We start from the raw sequence: 20,808 nt of genomic DNA on the forward strand, positions 1-20,808 counted from the left end.
CCGCCCCCGCCCCTTAGACTTGTCTTACCCTATCGGGACCACCACAAACCTAAAATGGAATTTTTGTAGGACACACATTAAAAAATACGGAGTAATAATAAATTCAGGTTGGCTGCTAGCCCAACGGGAGTGTGCAATATACGGGCCTGATTGGATTGTAACTGATAAAAAATTCTATTGAGGTTGCTCCTAGCCTACTATTTCAGATAAAAAAAAAAACAAATTATGTGGACCATGATCCATATAAAGCAATGTGGACTATCAAAAAAATACATTTTTAATATACTAAAAGTACATTATTTGATAGTATACAAAATAATATACTTTCAGTACTCAAATATTATACTTTAAAATCATGTACTTTATGTACAAAAATAATGTACTTTTATTTGTGGTCCATACAAATAATGATTGCTTTCATATCTTTGTTTTCAATAAGGTCATTTAATGCCAACCCGGCCAAATGCAATAATTATATTAGAGCATCCGTAATAGTGGAGTTTTTTGTGATTATTGAGGAGTTATTGTAAGTGTGACTAGGAAAGAAAATATGGGAGGAAAAAGAGAAAAAACAAAAAAATAAAACAATTCTGACAATTAAAAAAAAACAATAAAGTTGGTTGAAAAGTCAGAGTGGACGCCAGCTAGGGCGTGAAATGCGCCCAAACTCACACTTGGGCGCTTTTTTTTTTAATCTCTCCTTCCATCTCCTGCAAAATTTCTCCTAAATTTATGCTCAACATCAGTTCTCTTCTGCTACTACAAATTTATTCACTAACAAAAACTAACAAAAGTTTGTTGGTGTAGATGTTCTTATGAACCATGATGCAAATAGCAATATGTACCTAAGACATTAATGATCAACATTTTTTCTCCTTAACTTTGTTCAAAAAACACATTTCCTCTTTTTTTTTTTCTTTTTGTACAAATAATATTAATGAATAAAAATATATCTTTAAAAAAGTTATAATTAAGATATTTTAAATGACATCCATATTGATATAGTTTTATCAATTTTTAAATAAATATACATGTGTTAGGAACCCCGAGTTATTGATTTTGATGATACCGAACTATACGAGGAGACCCCTAACTTTTATGTAAGTCTTTTGAATAGATTATGCTCTGTATCTTAGTCTACAGGATAACCGAATCCTTAGTACTTTTCGAACACTAAGGATCTAAGTCTCATGTGCCGAAGATATGAAGACTTAAACCGAAGAGTAATTTAACCGAAGAGTTGAAGATGCGAAGAAACGAAGACTTGGAGAACCGAAGACTGGGATCTTAGGTCGAAACATGGAAAGGCCAAGCTCTAATGACCGAGCAATCAAAAGTGTGATTGACTCGAGGAGATTAAGAGAAATGATAAGGTCAATCATTCTCTCTCTCAACCAAGGCAAAGACATTCTCTGATAAGTCGTCTTGTCTACTGCCTTGAGAATGGGTATAACTGAATGTCATTTTGGGTCCTATGCAACGATCCCTAGGAGCATTTAATGATTGTCACCTTTTTGAGGGACAAAAGACAAATTGTCCTTGCACAAAAGTGAACAAACGGCTAGAAAGTACTGACATTCTGAAAAGGAAGAAGACAATACCCATTGGATATTACACACTGGACAATAGGTTTTGAATTTCATTTTCCCTCCAACGGATCTGAAATTCCACCTATAAATACCCTTGTCCCATCTCACTTTGACGAGGTTGAAAATACGCGAAATATTGTTTATCAAGTGAAAAACTTTCAGTGTGATATTCATAAGCTTACAAGTGATATTCAGATTTCTTTAGAAGTTCTTGTGTGATTAAGAAGTTGATCAAGGAAGAAAAAGCACAAGAAGTTCAAGTTGGAGAATCATCACAATCTTTCAACCATCTCTACAAGTGAAGTAGAAAGAGGCGGAGTAAACTTGGAAGAAGTTGAAAAACCTACAACAACAAGGCTGTCGGGCTTAGCGATCAAAGGAGCTTGTTGTAACGGTTTTTGTACTATAACGGGGAATATAGTGCAAACCTTCACGCATTGTGAAGAAGAGTGGAGTAGGCTTAGTTAACAGCCGAACCACTATAAAAACTCTCTCTCTCTCTGTCTATATTTACTTTACGTCTTGCATTGCATATATCACTCAAACCTAATATCTTTTACAAGATTTATCAAAGTGCAAAGTTAAAAATAAAACTTGATATATTCTTTCCGCTGCGTTTATCTCTTTAGACAAAAAGTTTTCAAAAACCTCTTGTGAGTCTATTCAACCCCCCCTTCTAGACTCACATCTCTACCACCGGGACCAACAAGTGGTATCAGAGCAAGTTACCTTGAACGGTGGACACTCTGTGTATACTGCCTGGTGATCCTTTTTGAAAAATTCATCAAAACATTTCCAAACTTTGCACTATGTCTAAAATGGAACATCATAGGCATTTTCTTATGTTTAACTTGGATAAGTTTGATGATTGGAAAGTGCGCATGCAGGCTCACTTGTCTGCCATGCATGATGAGATGTGGGACGTGATAACTGATGGACCCATCCAGATACTACAAGTGAACCCCAATCGTGTTGTTACCGATCCGACATCACCAGAAATGATTCCAAAGGAGAAATCCTTGCTAACTACCGAAGAGAGAACCCGAGTAAATCTCGACAATATAGCCAAGGATATACTCTACAAGGCATTGGACGAATCATTGTTTCCGAGAGTAAGAAAGTGCAAGACTGCTAAAGACATCTGGGATGTACTCATGCTCATAGGTGATGGAGACGAACAAGAGAAGGAGAACAAGCTGACGATTGCCATAAAGAAGTTTGAAGATTTCAAACTCAATCCGAAGGAGTCCATAACTAAAATGGAAGCTCGGTTCATAAAGTTATTGATGGAAATCAATGATCTTGATGAGAAAAAGCTAACACAAAAGGAGATAAACTTGAAGATTCTCCGAAGACTACCCAAAAGCTGGGAAATGAAAGTAGTAGCTATGCGTGATCATAGAGACCTCAAGACAACAAGTACTACTCAGATCTTTAGTGATCTAAAAGCCTACGAGTTCGAGAAGAAAGCTCAAAATGATGAAGAACTGGAGACGAGAAATATAGCCTTAGTTGCAAATCATCAATCTTCATCATCAACACCAAGGTCAAATTCTAATCCCTCATCTGATTTTTTCACTGATGATCAGCTTGCTTTGTTCATGAGAAGGTTCAAAAGATTCATGCGAAAGAATCAATCCTATGATAACTCTGACAAGACGAGAAGAACAAAGTACCGAAACAATGACAAGGCTAGCGGATCCAGAACACATGAGAAGGATGAAATACAAGTGCTGTGTTATAACTGCTAAAAACCCGGACACTTCAAAGCTGAATGTCCATATCCCATCGTCAAGAAGCATCAGGATTAGCACAACTACAAGAAGAATTCGGGAAGTTATCACAACCCGAAGAGTGCATCAAATAACGCTGACGAAGAGCCAAACAAAAACCAGAAGAATGATAGGCGAAGGAAGGCTCTAGCTGTAGAAGAGAAGTCAGAAGAAAAGAACGACGAGTCATGCACTTCCAGCTCCAGTTCAGAAAGTGACAGTTCGGAAGATGAGAAAGGACTACTGTGTCTTTTCAGTCAAGAGGACTCGGATGAAGAACTGTGCCTTATGGCAGATGAAGAAGAGGTAACTTCACAAAACCACTCTTCTAATTATAGTTCCGAATCCACATATCATGAAAACCCTAGGGAAGCATTCGAAAGAATGATGAAGAGTTTTGATGGTATTGAGGATTCACACCTCAGACTCAAAGAAGAGAATGCCAAGCTATTGGCAGAAAGACAAGATCTCGAGGACTTAAGATCCAAAAATGCTGAGATGCTTGAATCTATAAGCCAGCTTGAGAAGCAAGTTCATCTTCTTGAGGAAGAGTGTAAAGCGAAGGATGATAGAGAGCAAAATTTGCGTGCGGTACTTGCGACATTTACAAATTCATCCAGATTAATGGATCGAATGGTAGATGATCAAAGACCATCAGGGAGTAGAACCGGACTTGGTTATAGATCCAGCTCTTATCAACATGTTCTCTTAACAGGACCAACTGACCCTTCTACTAGTGGAGGTTTAAGTTCTGTGTTTGTCCAAGGACAAACTGAAAATCTTGAGCCAGTGATTAACGCCACAAATGGAACAGAACCACAATCAACGAGTCGATTTAATGATTCGACTGAAACACGTATTGTGGAACCTACGAGAGGAAATTTCCAAAACGGTAATCCAAGAAGTCATCAGACCCCTCGATATAGACCTCGCGTACCGAACCATCATGGTCGTATCGCAAATGGTCAACCACTTGGGAATAACCAATCTAAAGGGAAATTTCAAGGCAATAAGAGGCAACATTACTCACAGAGGCAACGCAAGGGTATGCCTCAGGGAAGACCGAACTCTTACCCGAATAATGTCAAGAATTTCAAAAAGTTCCCTAGCAAGCATAGAGGTGGGGAAGGCACTCTATATCCTAGTGATGAGGACTGGATTATGGACTATGAACCAATGACAAGAGCAAAATTTCTGCTCCATCATAGACATAAACAAACCTCATACACTAGAGTCAACACGAATAAACCAACACCTCCTCTTCAAAAGGTTTATTCACCGAAGACACCTCAAGCCTACTATGATATCCCTTATGATTATCGCGTGCTTGTGGACCAAGGATGAACCTTACGAGTTCTAGGTATGCATGGATGCCCAAGCTCACTGCTAACCGACAAGGACCCAAGAAGGTATGGGTACCTAAAAACACTTAATCTTTGAATGCAGGGAAACAGGACCATCTGGTATGTAGATAGTGGTTGCTCGAGACACATGACTGGAGATAAATCAGAATTGAGTAACTATAAAGCAAAGAATGGTCCTAAAGTAGTTTTCGGTGGAAACTCAAGTGGACGAACCATGGGTACCAGAGATATCATGAAGAATGGTTTAATCATCCAAGAAGTCTCTTACGTTGAAGGATTAAAGTTCAATCTTTTGAGCACAAGTCAATTTATGGGATATTCTGAAAAGAGTAAAGTTTTTCGAGTACTGAACAAGCGAACAATGGTGATAGAAGAATCAATACATGTAGTCTTCGACGAATCATCAAAAGAGGGAGTGGTGATCTCTGAGAAACAAACTGATGAAGAAACGAAAGATAGAGAAATTGAAGAACTATCCGAAGGATCAAAATCAGAAGACGACGATTATCCACTCTTTCCAAATCTTCTACCAAATACTTCATCTCAAACCGAAGTATTACCGAATGATGGAAATGAGCCAATAACTCAACAAGATGGAGGCAATCAAGGCGAACCCTCCATTGATGAAGGAGCACCTCCTACCACTTTTCAACCGGATCTAAAATGGTTGAGAAATCATCCTCAAGATCAAATCATCGGTGACATACATGATAATGTACGAACTCGTGCATCCATTCGGGAATGCATGATGGCATGTTTCATATCTCAAATTGAACCAAAGACCGTAGAAGAAGCACTAAATGACTCGGACTGGGTCATTGCCATGCAAGATGAACTACATCAATTTGAAAGAAATGATGTATGGGAACTGGTTCCACGACCAACTCATCAAAATGTCATTGGAACTAAATGGGTTTTCAGAAACAAGATGAATAAGCAAGGAGTAATTGTTAGAAACAAGGCTCGGTTAGTTGCAAAAGGATACTGTCAAGAAGAAGGGATCGATTTTGATGAAACCTTTGCACCTGTTGCTAGACTCGAAGCCATACGAATCTTTCTAGCATATGCTGCATGGAAAGACTTTAAAGTCTATCAAATGGATGTCAAAAGTGCCTTCTTGAATGGGCTTTTGGAAGAAGAAGTATATGTCGAGCAACCCCCAGGTTTTATCTCCGAAGTAGGGATGGATAAAGTATATAAACTCAAAAAGGCTTTATATGGTTTAAAACAAGCTCCAAGGGCTTGGTATGACACTTTATCATGCTTTCTTATAAGCTGTGGATTCACAAAAGGGATAGTCGACAAAACCCTTTTTAGAATAAAAAACGGAGATCACATTCTGTTGGTACAAATATATGTAGATGACATCATTTTTGGTAGTACCGATTCAGGCCTATGTGAGAAATTCTCAAAACTCATGCAAGGGAAATTCGAGATGAGCATGATGGGAGAATTAAATTACTTTTTGGGTCTTCAGGTAAAACAAGAACAAAATGGGATTTTTATAAATCAAGCAAAATACACCAAGGATCTCATCAAGAAATTCGGCGTTGATGGAAAGACCTCGGTCAAAATACCCATGAACACTTCGTTACGAATGGATATCGATAACGAAGGAAAGGATGTGGATCAGACGAAATATAGAGGAATCATCGTTTCTCTATTATATCTTACGGCTAGTCGACCGGACATATCGTTTGCTGTAGGAGTATGTGCTCGGTTTCAAGCCAATCCGAAGGAAAGTCATTTGAGCGCTGCCAAAAAGATACTAAGATATCTAAAAGGGACTCAAAGTGTGGGACTTTGGTACCCGAGGAGTGACAATTTTGATCTAGTTGGATACTCGGACGCAGATTTTGCGGGGTGCAAAATTGATCGAAAAAGTACATCAGGGACTTGCCAATTCTTAGGGGGAAGGCTTGTCTCTTGGTTCAGTAAAAAGCAGAATTCCATTGCAACAAGCACCGCTGAAGCCGAATACATAGCGGCTGGCAGTTGTTGTGCACAAATACTATGGATGATGCAACAACTCAAAGACTATGGTGTATCTGCCAAAGAAGTAAGCATTATGTGTGACAACACAAGTGCGATCGCCATAACTCAAAATCCTGTTTTGCACTCCAGAACCAAGCATATTGATATAAAATATCATTTCATTAGAGATCACGTGGAGAAAAAGGATATCAAACTCGAATATGTGAATACCGAAGACCAGCTTGCGGATATTCTCACTAAACCGCTTGCTGAAGCAAGATTCTCTATCTTGAGGCATGAGCTCGGTATGATAGAGATGAATTGATGGAAAGACAAATGAATCGATCCAAAACTTAAAGGACTTATCAGTTATGACACCTTGAAGTTAATGCTCCTCAAAATCAGAAGTTCACGGATTCATATTAATAGATAAGCTCAAAACTCTTGGACGGTTGCAACTCTGATTGGTCACGTCAAACGGATCTCAGCCAATCACAGAGCCTCAATCTCTCTATAAATAGATCACAACCGAGGAAGGGAAAAGTATCCTAACTCCTAATCCTTTGTGTTGTCTTCTATTTTGCAGGAATGGATAAAGGGAAGGGCAAGAAGGCGTGTTCTGAAGAGAAACCTGTCAAGAAAAGGTTCTCTTTTCGGCTGTTGTTGAAAGAAGGAGTCAAGAAAAGGTTCTCTTTTCGGCTGTTGTTGAAAGAAGGAACAAAGAAAAGGTTCTCTTTTCGGCTGTTGTTGAAAGAAGGAACAAGCAAACTCAACAAGTTGAGAGAAGAAAAGGGAGAACCTCTCAAAGGGGACACATTTGCACATCCTCTAGAACTCTCTGATTCGGACTCTGGGGATTACGTGCCCAAGCCACTTACCATGTCTGTCCCAGGCTTTTATTCCGGAGGCATAGCTCCACCTAACGAGGAACCCTACTGGCCGGATCCAGACCTCGTGCCAAGGCCAACTCCTCCACCCTCCATGAACTATACTGGAGATGATGCCTGGAATGACATCCAAAGATGGTACCAGCAGGATCAGGCTCCAAACCAGCCAGCAAATGAAGCCTTTGACGAGGACTATCTTCGCTACCTTGCAATGCTTGAGCCAGATGATGTATCTGACAAGTCCTCGGTTCTTGAAAATGAACCGGGTTATGGACCTATGGCCCCATCTTGGGTCCATGATGCTGCCCGAAGTGCTCTACCAGCCCCAAGCCCTCCTACCACGGAGAGCAGCCAAGGACAAAGCCTTATGTCAACTGCTAACAGTAGGCATGCAAAGAAGAAGGGCAAAGGCAAGGCAAGAAAGTAGTTGTCATGCCTTGTAGCAAAATCAGGGTTGGGTTGGCCAGTTTAATATGTTATCTCGGCTGTCACTTGTTATCTTTCCAATGAATGAAACTATCTTTTAATTGCGTAGTCTGTCATTCTCTTTTCCGAAGTGTTAAATCTTCCCGAAGGGTAACAAACTCAATGGCTAAACTTCTATCAGTACCGAAGACTGATAATGCACACAGCACATGTGATGACCGAATTCATATTGACCGAAGGATTGAACCACCGAATCCTTAACACCGAGGACTCTCTGTGTGATTCTTGTGATCAAATGGTCAAATATGTATCGTGTTGAACAAGTCTCAGGATGGAACTCACTTATAACCGTTCAACTTGAGAACGTGGGATCATGATGGTACACGTGTCAATGCCCTATTCGAAGAAAATGCCGAAGCATGCGCTCCACCTTCTCTGAATCGTCTGACATGAAAAGACGGGCCATCAAGATGTGACGGTAAAATGAGTGCATTTCTCTTTCCTCATTAAATAGCCATTTCACCTTATGGGAAACTACTCTTATCAGTACAAACCTCGACCACGGCTTTATGCCATTTTTGTCCTTTCATTAAAGGGCATTTAAGGGCTTTTGTCTCTTGCTCTTAAATTCGCTCCACTTTCTCCAAAATGACCCGATTCACCATCTCTCACCATATATAACCTCTTGTACCTCTCACTTTTTACCTTTTACCCTCCCAAAAGCACCGTTATCCTCTTAACCATAAAATCTCTCTAAAAATACCAAAAGTTGAGAATCATGTCATCATCTGGATCAAGTTCTTCGTCTGAAAGCTCAAGTTCATCTTCCGATGATGTTGCTAATGCTCATGGTCCACCGCCAAAACCCTCACCCACGCCGGAAAAGACACCAGCCACTCAAGAACCGTTCAGACCTCCACAGATTATAACTCGTCCATGTGAAGATGTGGAAGTTTTCAAGTTCTTCTCCACAGTTGTTAAAGGTCAGAAGTCAAACCATTGCATGGTTAAGGCCGGTTCGATGCCTGATGTTGACGGTTTTCTTGATAAAGTCCTTGACAAAGAGTTTGGAAATCACGTTGTGAAGTGCCTTGAGGACGGTAATCTTTACAAATTTGTTACTTTCAAACATAAAGCCTGGTATCCCATTGATGTGACACAATTCTATATAAATGCTGAAGTACAAACTGTCAATGGTGTTGATGAAATTCACTCAATAGTTAATGGCACTGAGGTTGTGATTTCTCATGAAGACATTAGGAGAGTTTTTGACTTTCCTATCTGTGGGGATGGTTACCATCCAGACTGCTCTGAGAAGAAATATAGCAGAAAGAAGATGTGGAAAAAGATGAAGGGTCATTCACAACCCTCATCCTTTTCGTCCATTTTGAAGAAGAAGATGTTGAAACTGGATTATGAATTTGTCGTAGACATCTTGAACAAGATTGTTGAGAGCAAACAATCTGGGACTGATGACATATCTGACAAAAAGATGCGGATGTTGTGTGCACTTCTGGAAAATTACCCTGTTGATTGGTCAAGGGTGATTTTTGACTTTTTGGTAGATAATGTTCAAACAGGTGTCAATCCTACGACCAGATGGATTGTTAAGGTTCTTGGCTATGGATTCATGCTCAGTACTATTCTGAGAGATAAGAAAGTGAAGTTGCGCATGGGAACTGCCTCACATAGAACTCACTATCACATGACCTCAAAGCCACCAAATTACCTCAAGAGAAAGGCAGATGAACTGGAAGCTGCCTTGAGAAAGGAACAGAAAAAATCCCAATCCAAATCGTCCAAAAGCTCAGTTGGACAGGGGGAATCTGAGATGGCTAAAGGCCATGGTTCGAAAGGCTCTACACACCAACCAAAGATACAACCCGAGCCCTCAAAACCGAAAGCCTCCAAACATGCTGAATCCTCAAAGCGCACCGAATCCTCACTTGAGGAAGAGCCAAAAAAGTCTTCTAAGAAGCGTAAGGCAGGAAGTCTGGAAGCTGCCCAGAAGAAGAAGTCAAAGAAGCATAAATCTAAACGCTCTAAGGGATCGCATGAGAAGGATCTCACCGAAGTCTCAGAAGGTCGCAAGACTGAAAGAAAGCAAGCCAAATCCTCTCATGAGGAGGAGGCGAAGGCATCAGAAGAAGTCACTAAGAAGAGGAAGGAAAAACAGCTTAGACGTCCGAAAAAGAAACAAAGGACTGATCAAACTGACGAAGTTGAAGAAGGACATGAAACCCAACCAACTGCTGTCTTACCAGCAGAAGAGGAACCGAGGGAAGCCCAACTTGAAGATTGTCACCGAGTTCTTCCCCCTCCTCTTGATCTTTCCAGGGAAGATAGTAATGAGGAAGATCAAATGCCTCTTACTAGGCTACCGAAACCGACGACTCATCAAATCGAATCACCCTCTGAACCATCTATCTTGGAGCCTTTACCACCTCCCGAACCCTTGGTTACTGAACCTGAAAGTCCCATTGCTCCCATACCCAGAACACAACAGCTGGTAATCACTTTGCCACGAAATGAGTCAGGATCCGAATCAACAATGATAGAGGAAGAATCTGATGGAGATGATACTGAGGTCTGTGATCAATCTTATAGACCAATGTCTGCAATAGTTCGACGACAAATCACAGAACATTTGTCTCCTTCCATGGCCCGTATAATGCTCACTCTTGATTACATGCATCGACACCTCCTTTTGAAATGGCCGCGTGTGTCAACTATTCGGATTGAAGAGATTCCACCTACAACAACAGAATCTGAAATTTCTGAGTCAGCTCAGCAACTTATCCTCCATCCTGATTCCGTCGCTCAACAGATTAATGCCGACGCAGCTTTGGCTCAGCAGATGGCATATGAGGAATTTGAGGCTGAAATACCTCCTGCTGAAGCATTGATTGCTGAAAGTTCTCATGAGGAGATACTGAGACGAGAACTTGCTCGTATTTACAATTGGCAGGAATGGCGGATGTCAAGTCTTCGGGTTATAGCAAGTACAATTAGCGAAATGGCCGAAGAAGAAGAATGGGCACTGGATTGGATGGGCACACGGTCTGTTTTTGACGCCACACGGCCCGATGAAATTGAAAGAGTTTTTGCTGAAAAACTCCAAGGAAGAACAACTCGGTTTGGCAAATCTGTAGATTTGAATGTTGGCTACCGAACTCCTCGGGAACGCCTTATGCTAGAAGACATGCAGATTGCCAAAATCCACAACATCTCTCGAGCACAAACAGAGATAAGAGATCTTAGACCAGATGTTGGGCCGAGTCGTCAACAAGATGAAGATGATGCTGAGGATTCGAATTCTAATCAAAATCACGGATGCCGTGATCAACATCATAAGAATGATGATGATAATGACAACGATGATCCATCTAGAAGTCATGCTCCTCCTTCCCGAGCTGTTAACATTCCAAACACAGGAGTACAGATAACTCGTGCCAATGATGAATCTAATCAGAACCATACCAATGAGCCGAGGTCTGCTCCCACCGAATCCATGGAAGCACAAATCCTGCTAAGTCCTAGTTCAGCCCGAGATGAAACAATGGAAGCGTCTCGAGGTGCGAATCATGATGGCTTGCAGCCACTTGATGAAAAGATGATTTCATCAGATCTTAATTTGGTTGATGTTGAGGTAGAAGTCCTTCCTGACTACACTTCGGATGGAAACCTGGAAGCATCTAAAAGTGCAAGTCCCGAAAACTTACCCTCTCCAATCGACGACTTAAATCTTGCAAAAGGCCAAGAACTCGTCCTAGTTCAAGGTGAAAACCTGGAAGCACCTTCCAAGGATAGTCATGGTCTATCTGTTGACGCATCCAAGAGCTCGGATTCTTCTGAGGTAATCCTTGATACCTCTTCTGCTTTCACTTCTCTGATGAATGCTATACAGGGATTAGCGAGGACTCAAGATGCACAGTTCAAATCTCTTAACGAGTCCATCACTAAAATAAAGAAGGATGTGAGAAGGCAGAAAAAGAAGTCCTCTAAGTCTACCATCGATGAAAGAATTACTGCTCTTGAGAAGAAGATCGATAATGCATTCTCTGAGAATCTTATTTCTCTTGGATCTTTGAAGGACTCGGTAACTGAAATCACGAAAATACAGCGTGATTTGGTTACGAAGCATGCATTTATTAAGGAGCGTCTTGATTTATCCTGCTCAAAGCTTGAAACTGTCTCCGGGAATCAACATGCAACAGCCTCTCTTGTCTGTGAGTTCGAATGGTCTCTTAAGGAGTTGCAAGTTTGCATCAATCGTCTGAGTAACAAGGTAGATACTCTCATAGGAGTAAATGATGCCAACAAGGGGGAAGAGATGAAAGGAACGCCCCCGAACACTTGCAAAGGAAAGGAAATTGTCCTAAGGAATGATGATTAGGACAATGATGATATTTCACGACAAAGGAAGGCCATCCTGAATCTGAGAAAAACTCCATCTCCTTCACCATCTCCGAAGAGAACACAAAATAAACCTACAGGTGGTGAACCGAGTTCTACAAGGCAAAAGAAACAAGGCAAAGAACCGAAGCAAATGACTCGGAGAGTAAATGGAGAACCTATCGAGTATGTTCCATACAAATTCCATACAAAAAAGGATCTGGAAAGAAATGGGAAGAATGCAACATTCCACCTTTTTGGAACAAAAAGCAACCCATGGATAGGCTAAATTTCTTGCGAGATCAAAATGAAAGAATCTTTGAGCAAAGAAAGAAAGATGAAGAAATTAATGAAAGAATCTTTGAGCAAAGAAAGAAAGATGAAGAAATTTTCCGAAGAATCTTTGAGCAAAGAAAGAAAGATGAAGAAATTTTCCGAATTCAGCAGGAAGAACAGAAGAGATTTGAGAAAGTTATGAAGGAACTTGAAGAAACAAACAAGATAACCAAAGCAGCTGAAGGACGAACCAAAATGAATGGCATTGCTCAAATTTTGACTGCCATGCAACAAAGTTTCTCCGATGGTATGAATGCTCCTGAACTAATAACTTGGTGGGACTGGGGAGTTATAAGGGGAGAAAATCTTGGTGAAGTAGTCCAAAACTATCTGATGCTGAGGCTACCCCATAAATATGCTTTCAAGATTGAAGGACTCGACACAGTGAAAGCAAGGAAAGAAATCAACGATATGATCCAACTCCAAGAGCATGAAATTTGGGAAAGAGAGAAGAAAAAGAAGACTGGTGAAAGCTCAAAATAAGAAGAATTTTTTTCCTTCTGTCTTTAAATTTTGTCAGTTTTGCTTTTTGTAATGATGTATGAAACTTCTTATAAATAAAAGTCTTCTTTCGTTCGGGATCAGCGTGTGTGTGTTATCTAGCTTTGTTTTACTCCTCGTCTCAAATGTAAAACTTCAACTATTCTGGCACACTTAATGAAAATCCTTTTGAGGATAAAGAAAGCCGAAGAGAATGAACTTAGGGTGTTGGCATCATCAAAAAGGGGGAAATTGTTAGGAACCCCGAGTTATTGATTTTGATGATACCGAACTATACGAGGAGACCCCTAACTTTTATGTAAGTCTTTTGAATAGATTATGCTCTGTATCTTAGTCTACAGGATAACCGAATCCTTAGTACTTTTCGAACACTAAGGATCTAAGTCTCATGTGCCGAAGATATGAAGACTTAAACCGAAGAGTAATTTATCCGAAGAGTTGAAGATGCGAAGAAACGAAGACTTGGAGAACCGAAGACTAGGATCTTAGGTCGAAACATGGAAGGGCCAAGCTCTAATGACCGAGCAATCAAAAGTGTGATTGACTCGAGGAGATTAAGAGAAATGATAAGGTCAATCATTCTCTCTCTCAACCAAGGCAAAGACATTCTCTGATAAGTCGTCTTGTCTACTGCCTTGAGAATGGGTATAACTAAATGTCATTTTGGGTCCTATGCAACGATCCCTAGGAGCATTTAATGATTGTCACCTTTTTGAGGGACAAAAGACAAATTGTCCTTGCACAAAAGTGAACAAACGGCTAGAAAGTACTGACATTCTGAAAAGGAAGAAAACAATACCCATTGGATATTACACACTGGACAATAGGTTTTGAATTTCAGTTTCCCTCCAACGGATCTGAAATTCCACCTATAAATACCCTTGTCCCATCTCACTTTGACGAGGTTGGAAATACGCGAAATATTGTTTATCAAGTGAAAAACTTTCAGTGTGATATTCATAAGCTTACAAGTGATATTCAGATTTCTTTAGAAGTTCTTGTGTGATTAAGAAGTTGATCAAGGAAGAAAAAGCACAAGAAGTTCAAGTTGGAGAATCATCACAATCTTTCAACCATCTCTACAAGTGAAGTAGAAAGAGGCGGAGTAAACTTGGAAGAAGTTGAAAAACCTACAACAACAAGGCTGCCGGGCTTAGTGATCAAAGGAGCTTGTTGTAACGGTTTTTGTACTATAACGGGGAATATAGTGCAAACCTTCACGCGTTGTGAAGAAGAGTGGAGTAGGCTTAGTTAACAGCCGAACCATTATAAAAACTCTCTCTCTCTCTCCATATATATTTACTTTACGTCTTGCATTGCATATATCACTCAAACCTAATATCTTTTACAAGATTTATCAAAGTGCAAAGTTAAAGATAAAACTTGATATATTCTTTTCGCTGCGTTTATCTCTTTAGACAAAAAGTTTTCAAAAACCTCTTGTGAGTCTATTCAACCCCCCCCCCCCCTTCTAGACTCACATCTCTACCACCGGGACCAACAACATGTACATAAAATTATTACTTTAGATACACAAATCATTATATTATTGTTGGTTTATAAAATCAAAACTAATGTAGGTACATAAATTGTTACGAAATATTACTACGAAAATAATATTTCTGAAAAATTAACAAGCACAAAAAAGAAAGGTTTAGAGTGTTACTACGAGTCAAGCGAAACACTCTCTCCTTAAAATCTTATTTGCTACCTCCCAAAGGTGCTAGGAGCGGCTTGTAGCCTAGGTTTCCTAAGATAAAAAGTATTACTGTTTAATATTTGAGCACTCAAATAGTTAAACCCAGCGAACTAGAAAAAGGGATGAACACAAGAGGTCTGAGGAGGAGGATGAGCAAAGATTTTGAGAGCAAAATGTAGGATAAATGTAATGTAATAATTCACCTGCTCATCCTAGATTATATAGGAGACGTGGATTAAATAGCATTAAACATGACATTTAATCACTAGTTTTAAAATCATATTGTAACCTTCGTAGCAGACAAATTTATTCTGGAGTTAATTCTAAAATTGTAATTGTAAAAATTCACCTGCTCATCCCAGATTATATAGGTGCCTTTTTCAGGCTCATTCTGAGATTTGATTTGCACCCCTCATGTACGCAGGATAGAACCTCTATGCTATACAAATCAACATGCCTTAAAAAGGCTCTTGTATATATAGTGGTGCAAATCCCCTTCTCTTTCTAATGTGAGACAAAAGCTACTTATAAGCCTTACCACCTTCATTTTCCAACTCAAATGGGTCTATTTTGAAAATCAAGTTCCCATTTACCAATTATCCGTTTTGAGCGTACAATATATCAATTTCTTCGTCTTACTACTAAGAACTCGAATCCACTTTGACTCGACCCAAATCAGAAGTGGACCCCATTAATATTTGTACCACAAAATATCCACACGTCATTTTATGCTACTTTTCCAACGTAAATTACTACATTACTATAGATTCATAAAGTCACAATTGTAGATACATAAATTTAGAGTAAATACCATCTAAGGTCCCTCGAGTTTGGTGGTTTCGCCAATAATAGTGCCTAACTTCCGTATTTACCACCCGTGATCCTCTGAGTTGCGAAAAGTGACATGTTGCCATCCTTCCGTTAGTTCCTTCCGTTTAAGCCGTCTAAAGTAGGGACATTTTCGTATTTGCCACATATAATTCTTTTTTAAGCGCAAATAGCACAATTTTGACGTGGACTGCCATATATAGCAACTAGCAAATAAGTTTTACCTTTTTTTATGTCCACACTATTACTAAAATCAAGCTCCTTTGGATCAATTTCATACTCTAGAATTTCACGAGCATTTTGGACATGCATGGGAACCATCTAGAAAATAAAATCTTAGGAGGTTGAGGTGAGCACTATTCACAATCACATAAACGAAAAATCAACCAGGGTATACAGGAAGATTTAGAATACAGAACATCCAAATATCGATACGTCGGAATCTAAGACATACTGGAAGTTTTGCTCCATGTGCCTCAAGAAGCTTGACAACATCATTATTTTTCAAGAGACTGATTAATTATAGAAACACAAGGCTCAATGCTTAATATGAAATTGTTCACGCTATCCACTCAAAATGTATAAAGCCTAAAGAGGAGTGAAACACTGATAAACACCCAAGATAACTAGAAATTAGGGCCTAAGTTGGGGTTAATTAGTAGTGATTAGCATCCTTTTGTGAATAACTTATGGCGTTTTTATGCTCTAATGCATAGGTCTAGTGCAAAACTATTTCTTTGGTGTTTTCAAATGTTTTTATAGGTCCCGGAACCATTAGGCAAGACAAGAGGACTTGCCGAGCAAACAGAGCGAGGAAAGGATGCCTGGGGCAAGAAGGAGACCCCTCCACACGTGGAACCCGTGTGGAACATTTCCAGTAGGGTTCCACGCAACATCTCCACGCGTGGAGGAGGAGTAACGGCCAAAAAATCGTCGCGTACGAGGTCACGTACGAGCGTATTCACCCTCGTACGCGACCTAGGTCAGCCTCTATAAAAAGGGGTCGTGGCGAGATTTGATCGATTAGCTTAGTTTTAAAATAGAAATTACATTTTTACAGAGCTTAGGTTTTAGATTTTAGAGAGAGAAAGGGGAGCTTTTCCAAGATTGAAGATCACTTGAAGATAATCAAGTCAAGATTGATTTGTAGCTTCGATTTGGTAATCCAATTCCATTTACTTAGTTTGTGATCTTCTCAATTGTTAGACTTAGATTCAATTGTTAGTTTTCAATTTCCAATTTGAAGATTAGCTTGAGAATTGTTCTTGATTGCAATTTTGTCTTTTAGAATTGAAATTGAGATGATGTTGGATGTGATAATGATTGTTAGTGGCTAAGTAGTTGAGATTGGATTGGGAGACCTATCTCTTGCCCTCATGATTTGATTTGTTGAAACTAGGGATTGAATTGACTTTGATAAATCTATGTTGTGAGTATGATCATCCATGATCTTGTTGAATCGAGGGCCCCGATTGCACCGAGAGTTAGAGATCACACAATTGGCGAGATATCGTAAGTGTGTGAGAGCTCCAATGCTCACATCTCCCGCCCTCTATCCGGGAGGATGAGGTCCGGAGGAAACTCGTAGACCAAGTGTTCGATGAAATTCCCCAACTGAATGAGGATTGGGAGTCCGAGTGTGACGCCACTCGGTAGTGTGCGTATAATTTCCTTAGATGAATGAATCGTCAATCCGACCTCTATCTTAGGCCGTTGAGTGCAAGAACCGGGGGATCCTAGTCCAATTCGCTTATCTTTACGTGTGTTTTCCTTTGATCATTTATCTTGTTTGAATTTGTTTACTTCTTTTTCCATGCATCATTTTGCTTTAAGTGATCCTTGTAACTCTTGCCTTTAAACGTCCTAAATGCCAACATTCAATTCAATTCCAATTTGTCATCCTTGAGAACACGACACTCGGAGAACTTCTTCCTCGTTTTATCACATTCATTCACCTCCCACTAAACAACATCAAACACAGTACTTTACTGATAAGTCTCTTTAGAGAGGAGTGAAACACGGAAACCCAATCCAAAACTTAGCCATACGCCCATATCTCTATCCAATAAATAAAATACAACACCAATAAATATCACAAGCAACATAATAATTTAAAAAATCTAGAGTTCATTGATAAGTGCTTATTTTGTCTATATTTTTCCCATTTCACTAAGTCATTTTGCTTATTGATCATTCCAAATTTAATGAGAGTATGACTAAATTGTGTTGTTTTGCAAGGATTTTGGATTTGCAAGCAAAGATGAATTTCATGCATTTTGAAGGGAACTAGAGTCAAAATGAACATTTTGGATGCATTTGGAGTCAATAAGAGAGAAGGAGAAGCTATGAATATGGGTGCAACACTTCCAAGGGAGCCTAAGAGTTGTATTTTCAATGGTATTGGTAATTTGGGTAAACTAAAACAAAAGAGAATCAAAAGGTCAAGGTGTTGAAATTTCTGCACGTCGACGTCTTAGTGATTGGACAATATCTCGGCCTATAAATATCCAAATTGAGTTATTCATATGTAATTGGAACAAAGACTCAAAGAGCTACAACTATCATGAAGACATTAAAGCTTAAAAAGGAAGACAAATGGGTCAAAATCATCCGAACTTACAGATTTCATCCAAATATACCACTGTTCGGTATTTTGACCATATCTCAGCTTAGGAATGTCCAAATGAGGTAATTCTTGCGCCATTGAAAAGCCAACTTGAAGGGCTAAAACTTTGTTGAAGATCACAAAGGCTAATAAAGTGTTTTTGAAGGTGAAAAACAGCCTAGAAGTCAAAGTAGTTGCACAGAATTTTGAGAAATGCACTGTAAATCGCACAAAAGCATACGGCCACCCATACTGCCGTATGTGAGGCCGTATGGCACCTGCTTTGCAATTATCTAAGCTCGTTTTGAGCATTTTGAACTCAATTTTGACCCATGGTTGAACCCTAAACACTCCCATTCACTTCCTTTCATATTTTTAGGTTAGATTAGACTTAGTTCTATGATTTTTAACACTTTTGGAGCTTGTAATCTTGGATTTGAAGCTTAGATTTCAAGATTCTTCCACCCATTTAATAGAGAAGCTTTCTTTCCCTTATCTCTTTTCTTTTGCAAGATTTATGTTTATTACTTGTGTTTTTGTGTTCTTTATGCTATTTAATCATGAGTAGTTAGTTTATGAGCTTGAGTTAGGGTTGTATTATCTATTTTGATGCTTAAGTTGTGATTATTGTGAAAAAAGGGAAGAACCCTAACCTAGGGTTCATGTGTTTGAGTTGGGTCTTTAATCTATCTTGCAATAGTTGATGCGTAGTAATTGTTGTTTGTGTTTGGAAAGTCTCACATCTCAATGGGAATTGGATGGAAGACTTGAGCCTTCCCAATCTCGAACCCAATTTCCCCTTCTATGGAAATAGGGGTAGATTGGGGCTTAAATAGCTTTTGTTCTTCAAGAACTTGGGTTGATACACCATGGGAATGGGGCAACCTTTGTTCTAATCCTTGTGGAAACTTGAATTTATTAGTGCTAGCCTATAGAACCTAGGTAAAATGTTCTTCCCCCAAACTTAAGTGTTAAGCTCTTATCGGAAGCTAGGGTTCGATCGGTAGCACGGGGCGCCGTTGCTGCTCATGCTCTATGCGTCGCGCCAATTCGCATTCGATCTCAACAATTTAGGAGGGGAAAGACTGTAGGAAATAATGGAAAAAGAACTAGTTGAGTAGTTGAGTTGTACGAGGTGGTGAAAAAGGCTGCCGATGCGGTTGCCGGTGACGGAGCAGAAGCGGAGGAAGACAGGTGCCTTGATGCTTTGAAGCAGTTGAAAAAGTTCCATGTGAACTATAATGTACTTGTCTCCTCTCAGGTTGGGAAAAGTCTTAGGAAGCTAACAAAACATCCAAGGGAGAAGATCAAGACTTTAGCTTCTGATATAGTTGAGATATGGAAGCAAATAATTGTAAGAGAGACGATGAAAAATAAGAGTGGTGGAAATGAGAAATCTGAAAAGGCTGAACCTGCTATTGCTAGTCCTGATGAAGCTAAGAGATATCAGAGATCGAACTCCTCCACTAAGGTAGAGAAAGTTTCAAAAACAGACTTTGAAAAGGTTGAGAGGACACATCATTCTGCTTCAGCAAAATCTGAGAAGGTAATCAAATCAGAACGACCCATGTCAGAGAAGAAGGTTGAGAGTGTTGATGCTGCGAAGACTGGAAAGAGTAGTGCCAGTGCACATGTGAGGGTTGAGAAGACAACTAATGTAGGAAAATCAAGTTCTTTTGGTGCAAATCCTGCTCCACCAAAGCTTAATGCCCTTATTTATTGCAAGGATGCAGATAGGGATAAGATCCGGGAACTCATCGCACAGGCTTTGTGCAAAGTTATTGATGAGGTTGATGATGATCTAAAAGCTGATGTCAATGCATGTGATCCTTATAGAATTGCTGTTCAGGTGGAGACTACTTTATATGAGAAATGGGGCGGTTCTAAAGGTGCTCAGAAGTTCAAGTATAGATCANAGATTTCCGACGCAAAGTCCTGCTAGGTGAATTCTCACCCCAATCTGTTCCTGAATTGACTCCTGAAGACATGGCAAGTGATGAAAGGCAATAGCAAAACGAGAAAATCAAGGAAAAGGCATTGTTTAATAGTGAGCGCGGTGATCTGGGTGTGGCCAGCACCAATGCTTTCAAGTGTAAGAAGTATGGGAAGAAGGAATGCACCTATTACCAGTTGCAGACTCGCAGTGCTGATGAACCAATGACGACTTTCGTCACCTGTGTGAACTGCGACAATAGGTGGAAATTTTAGCTGTGTAGTTGAGGAGCCATTTGTGACTTATTTGTGTTACATGATGAACTCAATAGGTACCCTTTCTTAATGACTTAGTTTTAGTTTTAATCTTTTTTCATTGGAAATGTTTCTTGTATGCCTGCATATCTTGTTGGAGTTTTATTTGTTGTATGATCTGACATTCTTTTCAAAAAAAAATAATTAAAAAAAAAGTATCTAGATGGTAATGCCCCTAACTTGAG

The 20,808-nt window shown here is 39.6% G+C and overlaps 1 pseudogene; it reads left to right on the plus strand.

Annotated features, from left to right (window-relative positions):
• Nucleotides 1–12,683: 12,683 nt before the first annotated feature.
• Nucleotides 12,684–20,754, plus strand: LOC116013101 (annotated as a pseudogene).
• Nucleotides 20,755–20,808: the final 54 nt, after the last annotated feature.

Source organism: Ipomoea triloba, chromosome 3 (genome assembly GCF_003576645.1).
Source record: "Ipomoea triloba cultivar NCNSP0323 chromosome 3, ASM357664v1".
NCBI classification, from domain to species: Eukaryota; Viridiplantae; Streptophyta; class Magnoliopsida; order Solanales; family Convolvulaceae; genus Ipomoea; species Ipomoea triloba.